Source organism: Labrus bergylta, chromosome 6 (genome assembly GCF_963930695.1).
Source record: "Labrus bergylta chromosome 6, fLabBer1.1, whole genome shotgun sequence".
Lineage (NCBI taxonomy): Eukaryota > Metazoa > Chordata > Actinopteri > Labriformes > Labridae > Labrus > Labrus bergylta.
The window spans coordinates 11,829,994-11,847,180 of record NC_089200.1 but is presented as its reverse complement, the minus strand read 5'-3'; positions in this window follow the sequence as shown (position 1 = coordinate 11,847,180).

Below are 17,187 nucleotides of genomic sequence, written 5' to 3'. Positions count from 1 at the left end.
AGGTTGTCTTTATGCCAAAGACATCAAACGACGTTCCTGTTTTTAAGTGTCAAGATGTTTCCAAATACACAAGCCAAAAACATGTTTTTGCTGACTTTTCTTAGTTTGTCATCATGCTTTGTGTCTCAAATCACCGTTGGAACAGCCTCTAATGGCCACTCAGGGAAGTGCAGATTTTGACATTTCTGCATTAGCTATTTTTTTTTAGCCTAGAGGTTGACACTTGGGTTAAAAGGCTCTAATGATGCTTTAAGAAGTAGTTTTGGCTTATATTTGAAACTTTTTTACCACTGCTTTGCCGTTTTCTCTTCAATGTGTTTCTGTTTTTATACATTTGAACATTTCTTTCATGTTGCAATGCCAAATGTCTTTTTTTCCCAGTTTGTTCCATAAACGAACCTGAATACAAACATACAGGAGAGAGCAGAGACAACTCTTCAAGGTTACCTGGAGAAAGTATGTCATTGTAATTTGTTTTCCATCTTATAATCAGTATCGGCTTACATTCCAAACAGATCACAACCAGACAGGAGGGAGCTGTGGCAGACAAACCAAAACAATCAGACGTTGCTTTTCCGGCAAATACTGCGCAATCTTAATAGAAAGACAAATCAACGGGTTTTTTCCAAAGTCTTTGTAAGGCTTATTTATGTGTTGTGGCAGAGGATGATGAAGGGAGTGTGATGAGTGTGCAGATTTCATCCAGGGCCAAATACAGTCTGTTTTGTCTTTAGAGCCAAAAAGCTGACTTCAGTCTCTGTTCTGTCTTCGTATGTCTTTGGGTTTTTCCTTGTATGGGTCAGAGAGTTTATCCCGAAGGTGACATGATGGGGCTTCTACATTTAACAGTTCAGTTCAGTTCAGTGAGACAACTCATGTTTGTATTTGTTTAAAATTTCGAGTGCAACAACAGAACATATAGTTTGTGTTTGGCTTCAAGGTTCTGACCTCATCACTCCTCGCAGTTTAATTTTACATGCAGAAATTCAAAGAGTAATGGGATGACATCTTAAACCCCCCCCCAGTCTGAGCCCACAGGTGGATGCTGGTTTGGTGGTGGGGCTGAGCAAGAGTGCAGTACTGGTGCAGGTCAGAGCTGGCAATGAAAGAGCAGAGGGAGAGACAGGAAATCTTGCAGCTTAAATAGGCCGCTAATTGGTAGGAGGTGTTGTCAGGTGATTGTGGATAATGATGCATGTCTAGTGTGAGTTGTCTGCCTGAACTAGCTTGAAGGCCTCACCTCATTAATGAAAAAAAACAGACGTACATGACTTATCTGACTTCCTCTCAGCATGGCTAAATCATACAGTTGGACCTCCTACTCCCACCCATCCAGACTGGGTTCTGTTGATTTGATAACAAACTTGATAATTGAACATTTTATGAAGAGACTTGAATCCATTTGGTGAGGAGCTGATTTATCCTGTGAATAAATCTCACACACTTTTCATTACATCTTTGAATAAATGAAAAAGTTGATTTTGTTTATTATAAATCAGAATTTAGGAGTGCCTCCAACACACCCAGGCACTTCAGCTGTTAAACGTTTGGAGACTTCCTGCTATGTAGTTGATTAGTAGTGAATTTATTCTGCCTCATGAATTTTCCCTCAAACACCAACATCAAGCTGGTGATTCTCCACTGAGGTGTCTCTATCTACAACGTGGCATCCACAAGCTTGGACGTACACGATGTGACATCAGGACGTCTGTGCTGGTTCAAATCAACACCTTGTTGACTCTAAAGGGAGACGGGTATCAGCTTGCAACCCCCCTCCCTTTCCAAGGCTTCACGGAAATCTGTGTAACTTCAGAGGGGTCACAGAGCAGGCAGCAGAGAGCCGCACGCGAAACTGCTCTCAGAAGTATTCTGGAAGGGGAAAAATACCATGAGGGAACAAACAACATCCCCAAAGAACGTGCAAAAAGAGCTGCTTTTGTCTGCGTCTGCTCCTCCCACATTTGTAATTTAGGGTTCCACAAAATCGACTTGTTTCTTTGTATTGCTTATGATCTGTCTCTCTTTGTCCCAGGCCTCTGTGGCGCTCTTTGTTTGTGAATCTTCCTCAGTACAAAAGAGGCTCCACATAGAGCCCAAAATGCATGATGTGATGAATTTTACCAAATAAATAAATCTTCAGTATCTTGAGGTGGCATCACATCCGGGCAACAGTTTAGAAAATAAAAAAGTGGATTTCAGAGCCTAAAATCCCTGAAATCAAAACCTGCCCAGAAGCAAACACTGTTAGTTTTTCAACCATTGGTGACTAAACCAGACAGTTTGCTTTAGACCCGGTCTGCTAATGCTTTTGACAGGGAACTGCTCAGTTGCAGCCATAAGGACAATCATTAAGGAATTTTTTTTTTTTTTTCTGGTGTGAAGTTATCAGACGGCAGAAAAGGCCAAGAATAATAGCATGTGTGTCTTTGAGTGTAACTCACAGACCTACCGACACATACTCTAATTTAGAAAAATAACGAGTGATATTTAGTATCTGTAAAGCATTAATACACAGTGATAGGGATTTACGCAATAAAGATAATCTACAAACATAATGTGTCACTCAATTTGTCTCTTTTTCTCCCTCTGTCCCACTTTCTCAGCCCATCCAGTCAGCATCCAGAAGTTAATGTGTTAATGGACGTCTGCATTAATGATAACTTGTAATGTAAATTGAAATAAACTGTAAATTAAAACTCCATTAGTTGGCACGTTTCAGTCGCATGAATGAACCGATTGTAGCTTCAGCTCCAAGATCGAGGCTACTTGTTCAAACACACGGTGCATTTGCCAGACGGTGTGAATATATTCCCCCTGTGTTAAATGCGTCAAAGCCATCTGCAAGTTATTTCCCCTCCCAAACGGCGTGCACGTGGCCTGGGTGTTTGGTCGGGAGAGTTGGATGCGTGCCAGGTCTGCAGGGAGAAACTCTCTCCTTCATAATGTGACAAACTTGAAAGCAGCGTTCAGGAATGTATTTTTCTTGGAAAGAGCGCGAGATTAGCACATAGTGTAGCTCTCTCAGAGCTGCCGAGCACAAAAACAATGGTGGGGGTAAGCTGGTGAGACAAGTACGTTTTGACTTGGATTTATTTCCCAATCTTCTTGCTTTTCAGGGCCAGAAGAACACCATGTCCTGCGAAGGCACAACACGTCTGATTTAAATACTCCTGATGCAGAAAAGGGAGGTGTAGCAGAGTTTGGTGTCAGATATCCTGCATCACGCTGAAATGTATAGAATGAGGTGACTTCTCGAGAGAAACTCAGGTCTCCAATTGCAGAGTGCTTTGTAGTCTATTTTTCTCATTTTCATGTTAGCACACATTTCATTGTAAATTTCCTTTATTAATTAGTCTGAAAGTGATGAGCAGGTAAGGACCTTTGCTGCTTAGCTGAAAGTATCTCTAATCCCAAAGTGATGTATCAAATCATCTGATACCAAACAGCAGCTTAAACACTCAGATCGGATTTACACGTTAATGTTATAAGTATCTCATCTTGGAAGACAGCGCTTTGTTTTTACACTGCATGGACTGGATGTGTTTTCTCAACCATGTGGATCAAGATTAATAACTCAGAATAACCCAGTTATTAAAACACATTTCAGACAGTATCTTTCTGTGCTATAGCTGCTGTTGTTGATTATTGTGAATATTTGTGTTTTAAAACTAGGTCTCAGACATCAGCTGTACCTGCATCAGCTTATTAAAGTTCACCTTCCTCTTCACACACAGCTGTGAGCCTCAGCTATGTCTATCTAAGTGCATATTAATTCTTACAATAACAATACGAACCCATGCAGCAGGCAAGGTTTCTGTGTACAGTTGTCTTGCATTTGGGACGAAATGTGCACAAACAGTTGGGCACATGTGTGTGCAAACCCCTCAAACATCTCCTCCTCTGCTGTAATGAAGCAGCTGTGGGCTGAGATTTCAGCAGAGAATGTGGAAAGACTGGCATGAGCTCGAGGCAATGAGCCAAAGCTTTGCACAAACTTAAATAGAACCTAATAACTGGTGGAAAAATAAAAATAGCTCAGAAAACTGAACAGAAAATACACTGGAGATAAGGTTGAACAGTCACATACTACAGAAAGCTTAGTAAAAGTGAAAGTAAATTGTCTTTCCACTTTTTCGTAATTGCTGTTTAGCAGACGTTTCATGTATCTTGCTTGCTGATATGGAAATGACAGAAACAATGGGGGAGCTAGTTTTACAGGTAGACTCCTTATTTGACTGGTGTATGATTAGTATGGAATACCAAAACAAGAGTAAGAGAAAGAAGGAACCTCATTTGAAAAGATGTTGATAAGATTGTAGTTACAGAGTCCTTCAAATAGCAGCCAGTCAGAGATGTCACAGGCAGGCCTTTTGACGCTGATGGCTTAAGTGTTGGTTTATAATGGGGGGGAAGGGCAAATATAAACAAAATTTCTGGGGTGCCGGAAGTCTAGTGGTTAGCACGCATGCCCCATGTACAGAGGCTATAGACCTTCAAACAGGCAGCCCAGGTTTAAATCCGACCTGTGGATCCTTTCCCACATGTCATTCCTCACTCTCTCTCTCTCTGGTTTCCAACTCTATTCACTGTACTATCTCTACAAAAAAGGCACAGAAAGCCCAAAAATAATCTTTTAAAAAAAGACGGTGAAGAAAGCAACAAAGTCTCACACTCTCATGACAGTTGTTGCCTTTAGGACAATTTTACAGGTTTTTGTACATGTTCACATTTTAAAGGAAAGAGTGAAAAATAACATAAGGGTGAGAAGAAAAGAAAAAGCGGCCTCAGTTGCACATCCCTTACATCATCAATCCCGCCAACTCGCTTGAGGAAATTTACTGACTATTTCCTTCTGTTTCCAAACATCAGCCCACCCTGACTTCTTGCAGAAAATGTATAAGGACGCCGGCAGGAAATAGCTCGAAAGAGCTGTAGGGAAAAAAAATAACCTTTGCATTCACAATTTTTGGAAAATTTGAGTTTTGTGGATGTGGGAAGAGGCTGTATATAATTTTCTTCAGAAAAGATGATCACTGGATGCCAGGAAAGCCAGTGATAATAAAATACAATGGTATGATAGAAAGCTTTCCTGCTTAATCTTCCCCTGAAAGCTTTTTGTGCTTCTCATGCATGTTTATGAAGAAACAACACAGTAAAAGTTATCAGCTATCAGTTTTTATCAGTGTGAGCGTTCATCTAGGCAACCAATAAGATGTTAATATTCCTGTTTTTTATGAGGGTCAGTCTGCTCTGTGGAACTGTTTATCGTGTGTGTCATACAGGAACGTGGTTACTTCTTGATAGTACTTTTTATTTTCCTACTTGGTACCTGAAGTGGGAGGTACCTGAGTGCATTTACTCATAAAAAAAAGGTTTAAAGTATAATTTTATGATATTTGTGCTGCTGTTTTTTTGCTAATTTGTTTGCACTCATTCAAAAGAGAGAAACTGCACTTCTTGCTTCCATAAAGTCACCTTCCTTTCCATATGTAACATTTACAACATATCCATCCATCCATTATCTTTACCTGAAGGCTGGAACCGTTACCAGGTGTCATTGGACGAGAGGCGGAGTACACCCTGGACTGTTCACCAGTCAATCATTCACTGTGGAAGGAAGACAGAGTACCCGGAGGGAACCCACACATGTACATGCAAACTCCACACAGAGAGGGCCTGTCTGACAGGGATTCAAACCAGACACCTCCTCGCTGTGAGGCAACAGCACTAACCACTGCACGGCGGAGCCACTTACAATACCACTTTGAGTGATTGATTGTTAAACATTACAAGCATTACCAGTATATAACTATATTTAAACATCTATACTTAAAGCAATGCTAATATGTCAACGAATCAATAATATCCTAAAAACAGGCTTAGCAAACAAGGGTTAAAAAGAACGATGTGAACTTTCTTGTTTTACTTTCCTTTTCATTTGTTTAAGCCTGTCTTAATCAAGAGTATGGAATATGGTCCTGTCTTGTAGACCTATACGATGCTAGCTTCTGTTGCCTTAAACTATGCCTGTTCACTTTAACTTCTTTAGAATTCTGTTTTCTTCCTCCTCTTCTGGTTGTAAATATTTCCTAGAACCTCTGTCTGATATCAGTTTTGCAGTGCCACTCTCTCTCTCTCTCTCTCTCTCTCCCTCTCTCGCTCTGACCTTTGATCTTTCTGCATCTGGTTTCCGTTGGTGCTGATTTACTGTAGGAAACGCAGCTTACCATATTCCTGCACACACTGCTGAACACGCTGCATAAGAGTGTCAGAGAGACGCCTCTAATGTAAACGTTATTGTGAGTGAAATTTGATTCCGCCGGTCGAGAACTTGTTGTTGGCTGGGTATGATTGGAGTGATGTGATCCTCTGAGGGGAGGTGTAAGTCCCCACAGGGGAAGACGAAGGGCTGTGGTTGGTTGAGACATTATAGAGGTCGATTTGAAGCAGCCCAGCCTGCAGTCAACACCAGCAGATAGAGAGTAACAAGGAAATCACATTTTAATCACTTTGTGGGTGGAAAAACAGACTTCCTTTTGTTTATAGTTTACAGGCTCAAACGTTTGAGCCATCTTGTCATGTGTTCAAAGGTCAGCAAAGTAAATGGATTTTTAAAACATAGTCAAAGAGATCGGTAAACAGTTACTTCCTTTCATTCATCCTAGACTAGCTGGTCTTCCTCTGAAAGATGTTCATTATATTACTAAAGTGAGATTTAATAATCAGCCTGAGACACAGCTAGATTCAATAATTACTACAAATTTGACTGCTTAAAGATCATATGTCAAGAAATACATTTAAACATGGGCGAACTTTGGTGGTGGGAGAAACAAAGACGTCACTAAAAGCAGCAATGACAAATTTTAATTTAGTGTCATTTTTGACGGCCACCAGAATAGAGAGGGAGTAAAGAAACAACATCTACAATGTGATTATAGGTTTCCCTTAGATACAGAGAGATTAATAAAAGATAAATTGTCAGCCAATTGATAGCCAATGCAATGCCTCTTCTCCAATCTGACTGTTTCACTGTGTACTGCCAATGCCTGCAGAATCATAAGTGGAGGATACTACTTTGATTACAAACTGAGCGCTTCCTCAATCTTGTCCCTTGCTCACAGATTATGAATTGAAGTTTATCCTCCAAGAGGCGCCCCATGTGAGGAAAAGGCGGCATTTGTGTTGATTACATCTTCATCTGGCTAGCTTGTACATTTGTTTTGTACTGAAGAGAGATGCATCTTCTTTTGGCAGCATTTTTTCATGAAGCACAGGGATGAATCTTTGTGGCCATAAATAAAGGAAACATGAGGAGGCTGAAACCAGTTAGTACTGCACAATGTTTTCGACAACATTCAATATAGATAAAGGTCGACCCCATCCCTGCCACTTTCAACCTTTTTTTCTTCGTCTATTTTCTTCTGAAACTAAAGGAAATAATTGTGTTGGAGCCATGGATGAATTAGAATATTTTTTTAAGGTTATAGTATGTAAATGTTATATTTTGGTGTTTTGGGTTGTTGTTTATGATGTCATTTATTTTGGCATTATATTGAGTAGGGGGATAGCAGGTCACATGGGTAGTAGCGGGGATGTGGTATTGATTGAACTCACTTGTTCACCTTTTGTTCTCAGTGGAAGAGAGAGGGTGAGCTGGGTCGTCGTATTTTTCTTTGACTGCTATTGTTCTTGGTTCACTGTTATTACTTTGATTATGAGTCAGTGCACGTTGTCGTCAGTTGATTATCTTTTTCCTTTAATAAAAAGTCAAACTTTTTTTTCCTATGGCGGTGATTGTTTGGTAAGCACATCAGACAAGATACTAGGCCCAACCTCAGCCTCTCAGCGGCTTCATTGTTCTGGAAAGTAGCTACAAATAAGGCAAAGAAAATGAAAACAAAGGTTTTTCTCATCTGCTCGTTCTAAATTGCTTTGTCAGGATTTGACTCTGTGAGCAAAGTAAAAGGAATTAGGCACCACCTCCTCGTTCTGACTTGTTTTCAAGTATTCAATACTTGGTAGACAGTGGGACTATTGTCTAAGGCCCAGCATGTACATTAGATCTTCTTTTGGCTGACTATTATTTCATCATGTAGAGTCCCCTCTAGGGACAATATATGGTGAATAGCTAACAGCCCAGACCTATACATTATATAACATGTGTTACATATAGAGAACACAGAAACTATCCTGTGGGTTTTAAATGATGGCCTCTTCTCACAGCTCCTCCTCTCATGGTTGTCCCTAGGGAGGAAGTGCTATCCCGGGCTCTGACGTCAGGCTTCATGGGTAAGGAAACAAAGACTTATCAAGGGAAGAGCCTCCATGTAAACAAAGCTGTTATGACTATCAGTGAGATTTAGATGAAGAGAAAAACATGTGCCAAGGTCAAGTTCGGAGATTTGAGAAAACAAGAACATGTACAAAAAGTGAATACAAATAATCTTCATAAAGAGGCCCATTCCTCCTAATTTTAAAAGCATCAATGAGTTCACATTTACATGTTTGAAATGTGAAATACCTCAAATGATTTCTTGCCTTTTAAGATGTAAATCTGAAGCAGTGACTTCATGTGATCTATCAAGCAATGAAACTTGCATTTACTTTGTGCATCAAAAGACAACTAACCCGTCATGAGGTCTTATACCAGAAGAAGCAGAAAGTTAGATACAATGACTGCTCTTTCATTTTGTCCATTAATGTAAGGTACAGCTGGGGAATTACAAGTCTATATTTCCTTTTTGTTAGTTAACATTATGACCAAGATATTAAAGAGAAAATGCTGGGTGAGTCAGATGTATGTTCTTTGGTGTACATCAGAACACTGAGAAGTTTAACACTAAACTACAGTACTCACTTACATAACTTACAGAGTATGATGTCCAAAAACTGAACTGTACACTTACTACAAACAAAACCTGAAGCAACTACTTTAATGGTGAATTATATAGCATTATTGGCAACATTTGACCATGATTTCCACCTGACAAAACATTGGTCTGTTTGTTAACTGTGCCACCAACATACATGGATGTGTTATAGAATGGATACAGCATTGGAGGCGGAGCTGTGTTCATTCTAATGAAAGCTGCTCAGGTGCATGAAGCAAAACAAAGGCTCATGCGCACTGTGAGTCACAGTCCCATGGTTCAGATCTGCATTCATTACGTCTCTAAAATATCTCTGAATTTGGCTTTAATTGTATTTTTTACAACTTTTCAGACCTAATGATTTTGAAAATGATTATTAAATTGTTATATTACAACTAATATTATAGACGTCTCTTTGCCAATGTAAGCTAATGGGAAAAAGTATTTTTGAACCCAATGGCATCCCGTGACACTGCAATACCAGGCTCAGCCACCATGTCAAATTGGCTTCAACATTCAGCACACTTCCTGTGGGCTTGATTGAAAGTCCGCAGAAATGCAGCTTCTCCTACGTCCTCCTGTTAGCTGTAGCATTAGCCGCATGTAACGCTCGGTTCTAGCCCCCCTCGATAAAAATGTGTCAGTGCGGCGTCATTGTCAGTGTGAGATCACTGATCTAAGCCCATTGGCTCGTTGTGGCAAGCCCTGCAGCTCATGTTGAAATTTCCGAGACGCGTGCTAAGCAACTGACCAATAACGACAGAGCGGATCGGCAGACCAATCAGAGCAGACTTGGCCCATGTGGGGTCTAACAGTGTGGGCTCAACAGAGTGCAGCTGACGGACTCAGAGCGTAGAGGGAGCAAGGAGGAGCAGTACATAAAAACAGACACTTTTTTCGGACTTTAGCTATTGTGAACGTACAAAAGTAGGTACATAGATTAAATATATGAACCCCAAAAAGGGCAGAATATGGGCTCTTTAAAAGGCTACAGTCCTCCCTGCATTGGTCGCAAGTTTGTCTCCAGATCCTGACGCTTTTTGGTGCATGTCATCCTACACTCAAATAATCTTGCTCAATGCTCATTTTAGACAGTTCTGGGAGCTTGTGATGTTTTGGTTACAAACATTTACATTTAGTTCACCACATTTTGAAAGGCTACTATAAATGTTTTCACACATAAAAAATTGGACGAGGAAAAAACACTTCAACACCATATCATATTTAAAAAAGAAACGTGTAATCACTTGGCTTACGTCAAGTGTGATCTCTTGTTCCTTCTCTCTGGTTTGAAACCCAAATGATCATACTGTCCCTCCCCTGTGTCTCCTTACTGTGTCCTTTCCCACAGAAATCATGTTTACAGTAGCAGTGACCTACATTTCGGAGAAACAGGTTGATATCTGTAACGGTGCCCTGTTGTTTGTATGAGAAATCCAAACTATGGTAATGTAATAGCATTATATTTGATAAGGACAACATTTCTCTGTCCTGGTTTACTTAAGTTGTCAACAAATTGAGACGAAAGCAATAAATGAAGGCCGTTAAAACCAGCCTGTCGTTTGGTGGACACTCAACCTTTGTCATGGTATGCTAAAAGCAAATATGTTTTTGCTAAAAGGGAATCAATCAGTCATTGAATATTTATTATCAAAATTGTATTTAGTGACATTCCTTTTAAGTCACACGTGTATCAGAATCAGAATCAGAATCTTGATCAGAATCTTGATCAGAATATTGCCAAATACATTTACACATACAAGGAATTTGACTTGGTGTATTGGTGCTAAACAATTAACAAGGAAATAAAGCAGAAGAATCGTTGGTCTTGCTCTTAACCATGAAGAGTTACCATCCTCCCCCATTACATTTATTCTTTGTTGTACTGTCCTCATCGTTTTTTGGGGGGTTTTTTTGAGTTGATGTTTTTGTCAAAGTGTCTTTGAGTACTTAGAAGAGCGCTATATAAAACAAATGTATTATTATTATTATTATTATTATTATTATTAATAATAATAATAAAATGTTCGGTTTGTGACAAATTGAATCCCATCTTTTCTATCGAGGAGTGACAATACATATTTTCTCACTTTGGCTTCCAAGTAAAAAGTTTTGCACCTGAGAGTAGGCTGATGTGTGCTATAAAACAAATCAATAAATACATTTTAAAAAAACATTGTCAAATGACCTGCAGTTTTTACCTTGGCTTCCCCTTCCATCCGTCACATTTCTAATAGCAAGAGGGGCTTTAAAAATCACAATGCACTGTGTAAGACTCTGCGCCGTCACATGTGCTAGTTATCTGATGTTAGCTGAACCCATTAATAAGCCAAGGTAAGCTACACGGTCTGATTGTGTATGTAACAAAACAAGACTGTCACAAGTCTTGTCCAGCTGCAGCCTCTGTGATCGAGAAGAAATAGAAAGGACATTTTTTTATGTTACAATACATTTCGTTCACACATTGGCAATCAAAGTCATTTAAATTGACCATGTACCTCTGCTGGGAGGTAATTTAATTTGCATGGAACAATCTTCCGGGGAGATCAAGACATTTCAAAACATGAAGTTATTTGAATCACTGGCAATATATATACTTTTTGAGTTCAGCAGTACTTCAATGTTAACACGTATACTGTATATTTCTACAATGTGTTTATTTTGTGACTTTGGTGTTGGTGTGTTTATCTCCAGGACACCAGAGCACAAAGGTGTGTTGTGCTTCACCCATTCCCTCATATGGGATGTGGAACAATTCATGGTTGCGTCCCTGACTCATGACACGGTGATTACGTGCGCACGTGCAGCTTTCCACTGGCCTGCACGAGCCCCCGCGGGAATTTCAGTTCAACCAAGTTTACTGGGTCACCTTGAAGGTTGGCAGGGAAGCTGTGGTATGTTCAGTACAGACACGTAGCCAGGTTCACAGTGCTGACACAAGTATTTTATTTCAGCTTTGTTCACACTTAGACTGAAAGTCTCCCCGTCTTCTGTGTCTGCCATGTGACTCAGCTCTGTTTAAACAGGAAGAATCTGCACAGGCGCACGTTGTCACACGTGAATCCTGTCTGTTTAGTCCAGAAGCTGCGGGAGAAAGACTTGTCAAATAAATATGCTTTAAAGGAAACTTCTGGACACTGGATGAGCCCTAACATTTTCATAAGAGGAGTTTTTACCTTATGGTGTAAAAGTTTTCCAGCTCGCAGAGTCCTTATAGTGCACATTTTAATGGGAATATCTCATTTACACTATTAACATTTTTGGTGAAACAATGCTACCTAAATTCAAGTTGTATTAATCTCTTTCAGATTCTACATACACTTTTTTAAACTGTACTCAGGGCTCATCTCTTAAACAATATTTGTTTCCACACTGTCGTTATTTTGCAGGCTTCATTTAAAGCACAGTGTGGTCATGTGGTGATGGCTTTCTGCGTTTTTGCTTCTACCCTACTGTATGATCCAGAACCTCGATTGTGAATCCCCCTGCTGCCCAGCATGACCCAGGTGAACCACTATGTCTTAAGGAGCTAGAGGTCCAGATGAGCCGTTCAGAATAACTTAATAATGAAATGAAACAGAGAGAGTTTGAGTCTGAATACTGTTAAAAGGTTATAGAGAGATAGCAGAGTTTCAGGGAGATTGACATTAAACAGTCCTCCTCATCCACCTTGTCTCAGTCTGAGTGAGGGGACACTGATGTAAATAAATATATTTGCTGAGTCCTGCATTTAAAAGACAAAGCTGTGGATGGATATTTCATTATGTTTGAAAGGGATGCCACATTGTTTAGTTATTTTGACTAAGGCGGCCGTAACACTATTTATAGTCATAACTATTATATGTTCAATGACAACATTGTCACAGCTGCATCATTTAAAGGTTGGACTCCAGTTTTTATAACACCCATAAAATAAGTTTTATTGTCACTGATTTCTTAATTCTTTAATGTTTGCGTAATGTAAATGTTATCTAACTGGATGCTGTAAAGGACAATCTGTTATGAATCTAACCTGACCCTGTTTTTGTGTTTGCACAGTATGTCAGTTGCTTTTTAGCAGTGAAATGTTCACAGTGGAGGGAGGAGGAACAGAAAATGGAGATAATGAAAGTGAAGGTAAAGGATTTAAAAGGCCCCTGTATCAGTGAGTCAAACATTTCTCGTGGGTTTTATCATTTCCAACCACAGACTCTATCTTTAGCCGGTTTGAGCATGTTGAGACCCGACTGACTCTCATCACCAGCTTCAACATGTGAGTTCAGGAGGATTAAAGCCGTGTTAGCTGCACATTTTGTTCTTTTCTGTAACCACTTCTTCTCCTGGTGAAAGGAAGTAAACACACGCTTTACATACTTTTACCACATCCACTCAACTGAGGGTGTCATGAGGTCGATAACTCAAGCTGCATCCAGACATATATTTTAGTCACTGCTGTACTTCGTTTCTTTTCATGTAGCACTAACATAGACCTAAAACAGGTTCATATTCAATAGCTAGAAATGGGATTGAAAGCTAAAGAATGATGGTGGAAAGAGAAGGTGTGAGGAGTTGTGTCTCATTTCAGGGGTAGCATCCATCAAAGCCTAGACCGCTCAGGCGGATCTGAAATGAGACAGTCTGGTTTGTGGAGAACTCCCTGTTTGTGGCCATAGCTCTCCCCACCCTTAACCTTTCCCTACCCTGTTGCCTAGCAACCTAAATATCTGTGCCGGAACTAGCTAACCTTATAACATCATGTAGATTATTTGAAAATTTTTAACATTAGTTTATTAATATTAGTGTTTTAACATTTCATTTAAAAAAGAGAGAGTTCTGATTGGACAGAATAAGTGTCCACTAACTGCCTTCTTTGCAATTGCATTGCAGACGATCTCAATTTCAGAGCACTTCTCACCAGCACTGTTGCTCACATGGAGGTGTAACGATATCAAAGTCTCATGATACAAGAATGCTGTGATAAGAAGTTCACAGTACAATAATTATTGCAATATTTTGGGAGAAAAGAAACAAAAGAAAGTTGAAGACTTTTGGGGGATAAAGCTTATAACCTCTGAACCTTAACAAGTTGAGCCTTGGCTTCTTCTAACAACACATATTTCTTGAATATCTTTGCTGTTGCTGGTTTGTTTACCATACAGTTAAAGAACTTTAGTCCAGATGTGAAACCAAACATGAGGCTCTTACATTTAGCAGAAATTTTTGGATGGAAAATTGGATGGAAATGGAAAAATGGAAGGTTTTTATGCTTCATTATAAAAGAAAGTAAAAGTACAACATGAGAAGACTGACAGTTTTTAGCTTTATCTTTTTCATTATATTCATAATTTTTCATAGTTTTGCCTGATAATTATAATAACGCAACAAAAACAAAAAGGAGGGTCTTATCACCGATCCTCAAGAAACGGCAATAACTGTGAGAGCAGAACAATAGGAGGAAAAATCATGTTTGGGCTTTTCTTGGGAATGTAATAATTTGTACTAATAGTAGTCTTTTAAATGTCATCTGGTAAGACTTTTGAAAAGTGAAACTAAAAGTATTCAGTGTTCAGGGCTGCTTCTAGATAAGATAAAGTCATGGTCATCATGTTGATGCAGTTCAGCAGAGGGTGGTGTGTTTGGAGATAAACAGATTGGTATCATCCAGAGCATCATCAACAGAAAAAAACTATGGACAGGCCATGTGGCAGAAATATCCGAGCACCAGGCCTAATAAAACGATCTATGAATCTTCTCAATTTAAATGTCTATCGTTGTGTTAAAAAGTGCACCAGTCAGGATATATTTACACAAGTAATCCACTTTAATCCGACTGACACAAGATTGCTATTGTTAAGTTGTCCTTACTGATGTGAGTGTAAACACAACCTGGGGGTGTTTGGTAACAGCTCAGTGCAGCACGCAGACCTTTGGTTGTGGGTAGGCTTTATTTTCATTTTCATCTCAAGCTGTCACAGGGTGTGTCAGAACGTCTGCAACACACTTTTTTCTGACTGAAGAAAACTTTGAACCTCTCTTAGGAGTAGGCCTTTCAGACCATTATTCATTAACCCAGGATGAAATATCAGTCAGATGGAAAATCACTGTAGAGGCTGTCTGGTATTAAAACCTCTCTGCCCTCATATTCCTTTGCTATTGTTAAACTATCAGCTGTAAAAAGGCTCAGCACTCCAGCGGTGTAAACACCAGCTTTGATCCTGACCTCTGATGTATGAACAGAATGTGGTAGCTAAACAGAATAATGGTTTAGATGCAACACAGGAAGTGCATGAAGAGTGTGGCTATAGTGATCCCAACTGTAAAATCACATAAACAAATGGAAATCCAGCAAATATGTAAAGCTTTTCATGGTCCTGAGAGGAGGAAGCCTAATGACTTTGATGACCCCCTGAATATGTATTCCTCTGGTGTCACCATAAGGTTGGTTCCAGTAAGTTACAATACTTTACATATTAAATATGTTAACTTTGGATCAGTCTAGAATCAGACAAATAGGTGGAGCAGAGACGGGCCTTAAGCCTCCTGTCAAACAGCAACAATGTGGAAAGAAATGAGCTATTCAGACAAAATTTGTTTTTGAGTTTTTGTTCCAGGTTGTAAACACATTTTTTTCTGTTGGTGATTGGGATTTAAAGATGGGTGTTAAAGGGGCTTTACCGCCAGCCTTAAGTGGACCCGCGATGAACTGCAGTGTTTTGCACTTCTGTATTGTCTTCATTTTTTAAGCACTGGAGGTTGTCGCTTAGTTTCTTGTGACCCTGTATGCAGCGGTACATAGCTTTGCTTCCTGCATCACCAAACAAAACAGGGGCTGACTGTTATCTGCGGTATGTAGTACACTTACTATCGATGAATTATTCACACAGCTCCACTTAAAAAACAACAACTATCGCTTTAACTTCATTTTAAAAGAAATCACTGATGACCATATGGCCTTTCAATCAAGAAACAAACCATTTTCTCTTGGGTGAACTTCCTGTGTTTTACCCTTCCAACAACCCTGAGTCACCTCATGTAGTGTCTTCACATTCTTTATACATTTTAATCGGTTTGACGGCAACTTCAAACATGACACTAGTCTGGCGTCTACAAAAATAATGCTAGAAGATTAAGTAGAATGTCACAGATTAAAGCAAAGGGTCACTGACTAAACTGCTGTATTTGATCCATTCAGATAAAAAATGGGCCTAATTATGAACATGTTATCACACATGTAGTTAGCGCTTAGCTCGACCCTCGCTGTGCCGCACTACATACAGCCTGTCAGAGCAGCTAACATGGATATGCGTTTGCACATGGCTTTTACTTCCAGTTGCATAAACACATAACTTGTGTTACCCCTGCTGATTCTTTCTTTTCGATCTCTCCATCCACATGAAGTCTCAGTGCAAAGAGAGAAACAACAACTGGCTGTGATGTCACGACTGGGGGAGTGTGATGTTTTTGTTCAGAGCTTCTCCCTGGAGAGGTAATCGAGCCCCGAGCTTTATGCAGGAGAGAGAGGGTTGTTTTTGAGGAATGAGTGCAGCAAATTTCAGGGGCAGGCTGTACTGACATTTCTAGGAATTTTCAAAGTTTTCTCTGCCGAAAGTGGGCGAGGTGGAGCCTGATGCTATAATAAAAAAAAATGTTGCCTCTATATGAATGATGTGTTATTGGAAGCATTTTTTTCCCCTGGCACGTGCTGAGGTGCTGATTTCCTCGACAAACCAACCCTCTGACTTTTGTGGAGTGTGGATGTGACTTTGTAGAATTACAGCCTGTATGCTAACAAAGAAGGAGGTTAAACAGAGGACAGCCTCCCTCCGCCCTCTTCACCACAGCCCCTAAGGGCCTGGAGCACCACCTTCTTCCCCCTTTCCAACCCTCCACCACCATTCGCCTCCCACGGGCTAACAGCAAACTGCTACTTCAGAGGAAGTCCTGCTGGTCCTGTGTCGAAGGCCAACAAAACAGCCCTCATCCTCACCTCCATGTGTCTCTACATCTATTCCTCCATCAGCCTATACTCTCTCCTCCTGTTTGTTTTCATTGAAAGGAAAGCTGAAACCTGACGGGTTTGTTTTTCTACTTCTCTCTGCCAAGTGCATTATTTCAAAGCCCAGGTGTCGGTGAACAGAGAGTCACCTTTCAGAAAAACACGGGGCGGATGGCTAGGTTATGGGGAGGAGTCACGGGGGGGGGGGGGGGGGGGGGGGGGGGGTGGTTTGTCTGTCACGGCAGCATCTGCATGTCTCTGTCACATTTGGATGTTTTTCCTCTTTCAAACCGGTTTGACTGTCTGTGAGCTGCCAGTCAAACTGTCGAAAACACATTCTTC